The sequence below is a fragment of the Rosa chinensis genome, chromosome 2 (genome assembly GCF_002994745.2).
Source record: "Rosa chinensis cultivar Old Blush chromosome 2, RchiOBHm-V2, whole genome shotgun sequence".
NCBI classification, from domain to species: Eukaryota; Viridiplantae; Streptophyta; class Magnoliopsida; order Rosales; family Rosaceae; genus Rosa; species Rosa chinensis.
Window position 1 is genome coordinate 20066428 of NC_037089.1, and position 11969 is coordinate 20078396.

Below are 11969 nucleotides of genomic sequence, written 5' to 3' on the forward strand. Positions count from 1 at the left end.
GACTTAGGCATCGGAGCGTTGAAGGCCGGCACACCCGGTCTTCCCTCTGACCTCTGTTCGTCTTATAGATAAGCGAGACCAATAGTGATAGTGGCAGACCAAGATATCCCGTGGTTCAGCTGGATCAGACCCTTCCCGAGACAGTTGAAACATTTGACGCTAGAAGGAGTCCCCTCGCTCCTTGCTGGTAGAACAACGTACTGCCAATGGCTACCAACACTCCCGACACAAATAATGATGATCAGCCCCACGAGGCAGCGACCCGTGAGGTCCAACGCACGCTTGAATTTCTGAGCCCGAATACCGAGACACGTTCAGTCATGACAACAGATGCAACCACCACACTTGACATAGCGATGCGTGACCTCATGGAGACGCTTGCACAAGCTGAAACCGAGCTCGCGGCGAGCGCAGCAGCTCGCCAAGAGATTGAAAACATGACAAGCTAGAATCGCATCCTCCGAGAGTCACTCCAGCGGTGAGTCGCGAATAATGAGGCATTAGATATGGCCTATCAGCAGGAAACCCCGATACCGACCCTTGGTGGTGTCCCGACACCTGGAGCCGTCCTCACCATGGATCCGAGGACCGGCCTCACTGGCACATTCGTACCACCAAGAACATAAACTTCTGGAAGCCCCACGGGCCCCACTCTAGGCAGCACTAGCACAGGACCACAAGTGATTTATCTGAACTCCCCTATTTTCCCCAATCAGCTCGGCATAGCGCCACCACCACAGCCCGTACCTGATATGGCTGGACTGTCGGGCACAAACACAGTTGCAACCGCCAATATACCGACACCCGACCCCAACACCCAATTGTTACTCCAGATGAGTGAGACTATCGCTGCCTTGCAGGTGCGAATCTAGAATGCATAAAGCAGGTCCGGTTGGTAACTTATCACAGCCAGATTCCAGGGAAAGATAGGACCATTCACACCCCGGATACAAGCAGAAAAGCGCCCACAGGAGGCGAAACCCTTCAAGATCGAAAAATATAATAGCACCCGAGACCCATACCACTATTTGGAAGTCTTCTAATCCCTCCTGCATGGAACTCGATACACGGACGCAATGGCATGCCATGCATTCAAGGAAACCTTGACCGAGGAGGCCCTACGTTGGTTCCTTAACCTCCTCGCTAATTCAATCAACAACTTCCAGGAGCTCGGGGACAAATTCCTCCGCCGGTTCATTCTACGTGGCAGTGGTTATCGCACGACGCCTAACCTGTTTAGGCTCAAGCAACGGCCAAATGAGCGATTGCGAGACTTGGTTCGCCGATGGAGCAAGCTACACAATGCCGCTCCCTTGACCCAGCCCTAGCGGCGTCAACATTCAAGCAAACCCTCCAGCTGAGATATTTCCTGTTGCAAATCAACACCAACCCTCCTGCGACATATGATGACCTACTCGACGCCGCCACCTCTTTCGCGCAAGCCGAGTACGACACCTTTAGGCCCGATACCAGCACCAATACACACCCAGTCAATGTACCTCAACTCAACAACCCCATCGGGACCATTGGCAATAGGAACAAAGACACCAATAGAGATCAGCCTGCCCAACACAATGACAGGAACCCATAGGAACTCCCGAGTTACAACGATAAAAGGGACAAATAGTACGGGAAGAGCCCCGAGAAGCTAAAGTACAACTCATCGGGCAGTTGGTATTGCGATGCGCCATATGGCGGTACCCGATACAGGGAAAACCCGAGATACGAGGCACCTCGATACAAGATTTACACCACACTCAACGCTTCATACGAAGAAATCTGGAATAACCACAAAGACATCATCCCACGCCCACCGCGGCGAAAACCTGGTCAGGCCAAACCATGAGGTAATGGCAAGTACTGTACATACCATGAGGAAGCCGGCCACCCCACCAACATCTGCTGGACACTGAAAAATGCTATCGAGCACCTCATTCAAGACGGCAAGCTCTCGCAATATCGTACTCCCGCAACGGGAGCCAAAGCCATTGAAGTCTACAGACACATTCTAACGATACATGGAGGCACCTCAAGAGCGCCCAAGACTCTTCACACACCAAAGCAGCAATGCCCTCGGGGACAGGAGGTGTTGGGACTCAGTCATGGCTGCCACACCCCTCAGGTGGAATGGGACTCGATCGCTTTTAATCGCAATGAGGACACGATACGAAAACATCATAACGACCCCTTCTTGATCACTATGGTCATCGACCACTATCGATGCCACTGGGTCCTAGTCGATAACGGCGCGGCGGTCAGCGTCATGTTCGGCAGTTGTTACGAAGGTTTGAACCAAGACAAGAATAAACTCACCCAGGATCACGAGCCCCTAATCAACATTGTAGGAGAAATCACACAGCCCTTGGGATCTAACAACTTGGGGATAACACTCGGGGGAGGCAACACTATCGCCAGCATGATAGCACACTTTATCATTGTCGACTGCCCCTCTTCCTACAACGTCATCTTAGGGCGAGACACCATTTGGGGACTTCAATGCTTTGTTGCAGGGCACATGCTAATGATGAAGATACCTACCCCGGGGGGCATCCTCACCATCAGAGGCGATCAGGAGCTAGCGAGACAATGCAACTCCTTGACTGTCGCAAGGGGACATGGCAGGCGAGAGGTACTCCTAACCACAGACTTGCCTTCTCCATCTGACAAGCCTGACGATCCAAGGGAGGACCTCGAGACCCAAGATGCTTGCGATACACGCAGTAAAAAGAAGGAAGACAAACAGAAACTCAAGCACCAAAGACCAGATGCTTTGGAAGACTTGATATCGGTCTCAATATCCGATACACAACAAGAAAGAAAGGTCAAGATCAGCTCTAAGACGGACCCATTCTTCCAAGTAGAATTAATCGCCTTCCTCAAAACCTGACAGGAAGTATTCGCATGGTCATACGCCGACATGCCAGGGATATCGCCAAAACTACTGACACACAAGCTCACCATCTCACCAGATGTCCCCCCCAATCAGGCAGAAGAGAAGGGCCTTCATGGAAGAAAAATACAAAGCCATCCAGGCCGAAGTCAAGAAACTCCAGGATATCAGGTTCGTTAAGGAAGTATCCTACCCGACAAGGCTATCCAATGTTGTGATGGTAAAGAAAACCAACGGAAAATGACGCGTGTGTCGATTACACCAACCTAAATAATGCTTGCCCAAATGACCGTTTTCCCCTACCAAGAATTGATGAGCTAGTTGACTCCACCGTAAGCCATAAGCTCCTTAGCTTCATGGACGCCTTCTCGGGTTACAACCAGATCGCTATGAAACCTTCCGATCAAGAACACACCTCCTTCACTACCGACAAGGGTTTATATTGTTACAAGGTAATGTCATTTGGCCTGAAGAACGCCGAGGCCACATACCAGAGACTAGTCAACGCCATGTTGGCAGATCATATAGGGAAAATAATGGAGGTATATATGGAGGACATGCTTGTCAAGAGCATCACCATCGAAGAGCACATCAAAAACCTGGGCATCGTCTTAGATATCTTACTCCAGTACGGCATGCCACTCAACCCGGACAAATGCGTGTTCGGCGGAAAATTCTTAGGCTTTGTAGTCAGCGAGAGAGGCATCAAAGCAAATCTTGAGAAGTCCAGGCCATCCTCGATATGGCGCCACCAAAGACAAGGAATCAAGTACAATCCCTCACAGGAAAGGTTGTAGCTCTCGCCCGGTTCATATCGCGCTTAACCGACAAGTGTGCTCCCTTCTTCAAGCTCCTTAAAACTCACCACACCGAGAAAATCAATTGGGGACCCATGACAAGGCTTTCCAAGGACTCCAAGACTACCTGACATCAGTACCCACTCTTTCCAAACTCATCCTTGGGGAAGTCCTATACATCTATCTCGCAGTATCAATCACGGCGGTCAGCGCCGCCCTGGTTAGACGCGAGAGCAGTGATGAATTGCCTGTCTACTATACTGGCAAGGGGTTCAACGATGCCGAGTCTAGGTATTCTGATATCGAAAAGTTCGCCCTCGCACTCCTCACAGCCGCCCGGTGACTACAACAATACTTCCAGGCGCACACCATACATGTCTTAACCAACTAGCCATTGAAGGAGGTCTTCCAAAGACTAGATCCTCGGGCAGGTTGGTAAAATGGTCTATCGAGCTCGGCGAGTTCAACATTCACTACATGCTGTGTTCGGCCATCAAAGGACAGGCTGCTGCAGATTTCATTGTAGAATTCATACCTAGAGAGGACAACGAGCCCCAACGCGAGATAGTATCGGGAACAAGCACCTCGCCAACCTGGACACTTCACGTCGACAGGTCCTCCAATAGTAAGTACAGTGGAGCCGGAGTAGTCTTGACCGACCCAGAGGGGCACACATACGAGTATGCGCTACAGTTCAAGTTCAAAGCCTCGAACAACGCAGCCGAGTACAAAGCATCATAGCTGGCATCCAGTTGGCAAAAGAATTGGGAGTCACGAGCCTAGACATCTTTAGCAACTCATAACTGGTCGTTAACCAGGTCGGTGGTGATTTCCAGGCAAAGGAACCACATTTATCCCATTATCAGTCACTCACAAAAACTCTACTCTAGCAATGCCTCCCCAGCCACACCATCGCTCTGATCCTATGGGCACAGAACACCAAGGCAAACGCTGTCGCCCGGTTGTCGACATCATCACCAAACACCGATATCGGAAACCTCAAAATGGAAGTCTTGGAAAAGCCAAGTATCGACAAACCATTCTCGGAGATATTCGTTACAGAGAGCCAGCGCCCACCCTTATAGATGGACCTGTTCATTGATTATCTTTACAAGAGTATCGAGCCATCAGACAGGGCCATAGCCACCAGGCTCTGCAGATGGGCAACACTATACACAGTCCGAGAAGGCAAATTATATAGGAAAGGAAGGTCATTCCCCCTACTGAAATGCATCTCCCTCAAGGAAGGACATCGAGTTCTGCTATAGTTGCACAGGGGGGTATGTGGCAACCACGCAGGGGCAAGGAACATAGCATTCAAGGCACTACGTACAAGATACTACTGGCCCACGATGAAACAAGACACAAAGCGTATCATTAGCGCTTACCTCAAATGCCATCAATTTGCCAACTCCCCTTTTGCACCATCAGTACCACTCTTAATCATCATTGCCCCTTGGGCATACTGCCAGTGGGGACTTGATTTCGTTGGAAAATTTCCCACCGCACCAAGACAGTTAAAGTTTGCCATCGTTGCCGTGGACTACAACACAAAGTGGGTAGAGGCCAAGGCTCTGGCCACGATCACAGTAGCCAAAGTCATCAACTTCCTATGGAAGAACATTTATTGCTGATTCGGAATCCCTGAAACAATCATCACCGATAACGGGGCACAGTTTGATAACCATATACTAAGGGAGTTTATCAACCAATACGGCACAAAGATCCGATACGCCTCACCTGCCCACCCACAGACAAACGGCCGGGTCGAGCCAATCAACAAGATCATCAAAAAAAAGTTGAAGAAAAGGCTGGATGACGCAAAGGGCCTATGGGTAGAAAGGCTACCCGAGGTCCTTTGGGCGATCAGAACAACCCCAACAGAGGCCAATGGCGAGTCCCCCTTCTATATGTTGTTCCGCACCGAGGCAGTAATCCCGGTCAAGCAAGAAGTCCAAAGCGATAGAGTGGCATGCTTCGACGCACTCACTAACTTTGAGGGACTAAACCTCAACTCTAGCCTCTTGGAAGAGCGCCGAGAGCAAGCCACCTCCACAATATCAACAACAAGCAGCGTATGTCCTGATATTACAAAGTAAGGGTCATGCCTCGCCTCCTGTCTGTTGGAGATTGGGTGATGAAGGAAAAGATGCCAACCCCAACAGGGCTGAAAGCCACATGGGAAGGGTCGTACGAGATCATCTAGGCCGTTGGACAGGCTACCTTCTACCTGAGGGGAACAGACGGTATAACTCTCCCACACCTATGGAACGCCCAACACCTCCGCTACTATCCCAAGTAGAGAGACACCCAGGCCACGCATGCGCCACCTCACTATCGTCTTTCTCCATGACAATGTGAACACCATCGCCACACCCACTCCTTTACCATTTTAATCAAATGTACTTTGCAACTGCCTTAGCGCAGCAATGAATGAAATGCTTTTATTCTTATCATACTTTCACATTTAACGAACACTAATGACTATCGCTAATCTGCCCTTAAATGGTCAATATCGCAATCGCAATCAGGCCCTAAGCTGGCCACTACAATGACGGCACGCAATGGGCAAAGGCACGCTGTATGACAATGCCAATTCACTGCCTCCACGTTACCCCTAATGTAAATGAGATATCACTTGCGGTCGGTTCTGCTGATAAAGCAAGGCCCTGTCCCTCGCAGCGATCATCAAAGATAATAAATGTCAACAATACGGGATACATCGCCGTAAGCGAATAAAGAATGAATGCTATTATCAACGCTGATAAATATCAACGATTTGTCATACAATGCGACAAACGAATGAATTAAGAATAAATGCGATACCAGTAAAGTAATGCCCAACGAAAGCCAAAAGAAAAAATGCCGAAGGTTTACAAAACGCTCTCGCCCTAAGTCCCGATACAATACCAAATGTTAACGATATAGTATTACTACAAGGAATGCATAACGATACACGTCAACAACCAAAGGCAACACCAAGCGCTTTACAAATACTCCAACAAAATGAAAGACGATGCATAATGAAAGGCAAGTAGAGTAATGCAAGGCGATAACGTAACGAAAGGCGATACATCCTCAGATCAAGAATGGTATACAAGGACATTCATCACAGAGGCTTTGCGGCCAATAGCGATACACCAATCTTTAATCCATACAAACACGATATACATACTCCACAAAATGCGACACATTAGCTTACAAATGCAATATACATCCTAGCATACAAACGCGATATACATCCCAAGACCATGAATGCGATACACATGCCTATCTTAGTCACCCTTCTAACCAAGTCTGATTCTTTGGAATATGAGGAGCCCCAGAAGCAGGTCACTGCCACCGGGGTTGACAAGTTGGTCAAATCTTGGTGGGAAAGACTTGGGGGGGGGGGGGGGGGAGGCGGTGTCACTCTCTGCCCCATCGCCACCCGATCTTCCCCGTTGTAGCCCCGCCGCATCTCCAGCAATTAGTGCCCTTGGGTCTCTCACTTAGACGGAGTCTCAGTTCCGCAGGAGCACCAATTGCTCAACCCGCCAAGTGGTGACGGAGCCGAGCCCGCCTGAGATTAGGCTATAAAGCCTATAACTTAGGCATGGGATTAAGCTATAAAGCCCAGAATTCTAGAAAAGGAATTTGACAAATGGGAAAAAGGACTTCAGGAGCAGAAGCACAATGAAAAACAAGGAGAACGCCATGTTGAAAATGTGATGCTCCCCTCACTCATCGCCTATTTATAGGGGAAAGCCACCGCCACAAGCTGCCCCCAAGTGACCAACGGTCACACCGCTTTAATGCCCTCCAATAATGACAACGCACAAAATCAACAAAGCAGTAAATGCATTCAACAAATGGGGGACTATCACTCAAAGAAATGCTTGTTCCCAATTAACTTTTCATATTTCCGAAGCAAAACGAACATCCCAAAAGGTAGACCAATTGGCACCGCTTTAATACCCTACAATAATGACAACGCACAAAATCAACAAAGCAGTAAATGCATTCAACAAATGGGGGACTATCACTCAAAGAAATGCTTGTTCCCAATTAACTTTTCATATTTCCGAAGCAAAACGAACATCCCAAAAGGTAGACCAATTGGTCAATGTTTCGACAAAATTCAAAGCATTTACATGTCAACAAGCCTATCACCAACAAAGCAAGCAAAATAAAATAAAAAGAAGCTATGTCTCACCCTCGACACAGTGCGCCCGCTCCCCTGCCACATCTCACTCTCCAACATTCTCAAACTCCTGCACATTCCTGACATCCACGTGCATTTCCCCTGGCTCACCCACATGGGCACCCTCCACCTCGCAATCGCCAGCTTGGCTCGAGACGTGCTCCGTAGCAACAGACAGTTCGCGGATAATGATCTCTCCACCACAACAGTCACTCGCGGCACTGGCTTGTGATCTTGCCGCCTTCTTTGCCTGCATATCGCGGACCATTTTATCTTAATCAATCCAACCAACGGTGATACCATCACGAATCTAGTGCAAGGCCCTAACCGAGAAGGCCTTATTTATCTTCTCTTGTAAATTGGACGATAGAAAATAATGATCCACCGCCCTTGCGCGCCATCTTGCTTGGCTTTGTGGAGCTTGTCAACGTGCATCTCGGCAGTGGCACACAAGAAAATACAATCATTAGCGAAAGCGCTAGCCCGAGTTCGCTCCTCGACCAACTCTTTCCTCAATCGCTCCAGCTCCGCATCCCTCTCGCCAGCTTACCGCTCGATGACCCTCAGGCGATCAACTTTCCCTTGCAAAGTACCAAGCTGACCCTCCAATTCAACCACGCGATCTAGATAGGTGGCCAAACTCTCCAACGCCGCGCTGCAAAGCTCCAACTCGACATTGCCATCTTGGACCTGCCGTTCCAACTTTTGCAATAGTTCCACAGCAGTGCGAACCCAGGCCCTATCTCCTCCAAGGCTTTCAGACCAACTTCAGCCCGCTTCAACTTGCTCGTCAGTTGCAAATTTGACTCCCTCAAGAGGGCAACGGCATCCTCGGCCTCCCGTCGCTAAGACTCCTCCACTGCAAGCGATCGCTCCAATTCCATCCTTCTCTCGATCCTGTTGTCAATCGCCCACCTCATCTCCTTGCACTCCACTTGGCCGCTATCCAACGCACCTCGAAGCTCACGTGCCCGCTCCCTCTCGGCATTCAGCTCCCCCTGCAGTCGAGCGATCTCCCGATCAAAAGTGCTCGACCAACTCGGTGGAGGCTTGATAGTTCATGTTCACCGCCTACATCGCACACCAAACATCAGAACATCCCCAAAATACAAAGCAAAAGAAATGGAACGCACGCCAAGAAATCGCGATACGTACCCTCATCAATCTTTCCTGGGTTTCGCAATACCCAAGACGATGATCCTCGGCATTGACACGGCAGCGATCGCGATGGCAGTTGAGCAAATCGGCAACCATATATAAGATGGCACTATTCATAATCTCAATCTCGCCAAGGGTACGTGCGAGACCCCAAGCAACCTCGTCACCAGAGCCTCCACATGTAGACCTCGAGTGTGCTACATCATCAACCTGAGACCTCTTTCCTCTGCAAGGATCGACACTAACACCCACTGGGGAACTCCCAAGACGAAGTTGGGAGGCATCCCTCTTCCTTGACCCAGCTCCGTCAGTATGAGCACAAGTATCAAACACTCGGGTCCCATCTACCTCACCTACTTGAACACGGGTCTCCGTGTCAGCAACTTGAGTACCCTCGACGTCGCCCCCCCCCCCCCTAACCCAACTTCCTGCTGAGCAGTAGGGACTTCGGCAGCCAGAATCGCATCACCAATGACCTGCTCCTCGGCATGCCTTGACAGGACCCCCCTCGGATTTCACCCTGAAATCCGAAGTGACCCTGCGGGGCCCACCTTAGAAGAAATTCTACCAAAAATTTGGCGGAACTCCCCCTAAAATGGGCTACCCAAACCTGTAGAAAACATTTACACTTCTCAATCAATTCATCCTTATGCTCCTGGAGCCACCCTGCTCCCCAAATCAACATCAGTCTCCAATTCACAAAACACACATCTCAACTCGAATAGCATAAATCTCATAGGTAATCAGAGCAATTCTAACAGAAAGGTATAAGAGGAAAACCTAATTCAAAGGCAGATGCGGAACCAATGCTGTTGACTATGCCTCAACTCCGTGTACGCCCGACCTCAACCAATTCGCCTGCAAACTGGACATTTGAAACCGAAGGGCCCAGGGGAAAAGTATATAAAAACGTTAGCGTGAGTGGACAAAAATAAACAATTTTAAAACCAAATGGATTTTATATTTTCCCACATTTATTTCCTTAAAAAAAACTCTTGATGCATGCAACGATTTAGAAAACAAATCACGAGAAGCTCCGCTCAAGAAAAACCGACTAGCCCTGCTAGTCACTACAACTAAGAGGAAAGATCGAAACTTCGATACTCAACAGGATAAGACCAGCCCCGCTGGTTACACGGAAATCAGACTAGGCCCCGCTAGTCGAGAAATGATAAGATATGAGGAAGAGATATCACCATACGAGAAATGGAGCCTCCCAGGCTCTACCTACCCTCAACTGCCACTCACACATAGATTGTGCGAGGAGGAGAACTAATAACCTCAACTTCCACTCACACATAAATTGTGCGAGGAGGAGACCAAATAACCTCGATTGCCACCCACGTGAGGAGGAGAATAAATCACCTCTACTGCCACTCACCAACACAAAGTAGGTGAGGAGGAGAACAAGCTACCTCAACTGCCACTCACCAACACAAAGTCAGTGAGGAGGAGACCTAATCACATAACCCGCGTATGGTGAGGAAAAATTATAGAAAACCAGTAAATCCATGTAGCTTCCCCACATTTCTCACAAGATAGAAACCATGTATTCAACGACGTGACCCCGCACGCCAAGATTACTCTCAATCTCAAAATGGATAAGTAAGAAATATGAATAAATCGACGGCGTGTCCCACACGCCCAAATATTCTCAAATCCGTAACCAAAACCGGAAATTAGTATACGTAAATCCCATTTCCAAAAATCTCTCAAAATCTCCAAGAAGCCAACCACATCCAAAATCCTTAATTAGGCATTCCCGATGCCAAAATCGAAAGTCAATAAACAATTGAGAATATCCAACTCCATTGAAACTCATCTTAAAAATCTTCCAGGAGCTTAACTCGGTGATTAGGGATATGCTTAATTCCGGAAATTTACCTCGGAAATAAGGAATTCATCAAATAATATTATAAATCAAAACCAACCTTTGAGACTCATTATTGAAAGTAAATTCATAAGATAAACCGAAATCAAATTCCGAAAATCAATTCATTTGCTCAAAATATAATATGATTAATAACTAGAGCATTGTTTTAAGAAATAAATGCATGCATCCTTATTTAAAAACAAAAGTCCACTCACAGTACTATTCCGACGATCATGCATTCGAGTTCCGTCATCGAGCAATAGCTCGGTACGACGCCCTGTACATAAATATATTCCATGAATAACTATTCTAATTAAATACGATTCTCAAAATCGAATCCTCATAAATCATCTCTCCAATTCTTCTCGGATTCAGCCTAAATTATACCACTAATACCAATTCGTTAATTTAAAGGTTCCAAGGCAGAACCGAGAGATATCCGACGGTCGGATTCTCGTAATTTGATAATCGAAACCCTAAACTTCAAAAATTCATAATTAATTCCAAGTTTCCCCAAAAATTACCAAACTTCACATACAAGCTCTACACAATTTATAGGATTTAATGGGCTAAAAAAATATAGAATTTAAATCACTGTTTAAACGCCACCACTGTTCATGCACCGCACTGTTCACGAGCGGCACTGTTCATGCGGCGGCCAACTCCTCCTCCGGCCACCAAATTTCAAACCACAGAATCATCTCAACATTCTAAGCATTTTTCATAACTGTGACCAAGTGAGAAAATACCTTGAAGTGCTCCAATTTTGCAGATGAACACAAACCCGGAAATCTCCAAACCCACCAATTTGGAAATCCTTCAAATTCACCTTCCAAACGTGGAAATTTCAGCTAGAAGTCTTGAGGGAAGATGATCAGTGACTCGAGCCGCTCCTAATAGAACCAATTTTCCCGCAGGAGATAGCTGAAAACTGGAGAATTTCACCGGAGAAGTAAATTGCTACAGTAACAATGATTGCATAAATTCGGGGTTTTCCGGCCAAATCACCGATACCCACTGATACCATCGTATAAAGGAGGAAGATACGGTCCAAGGACAACTGGAATC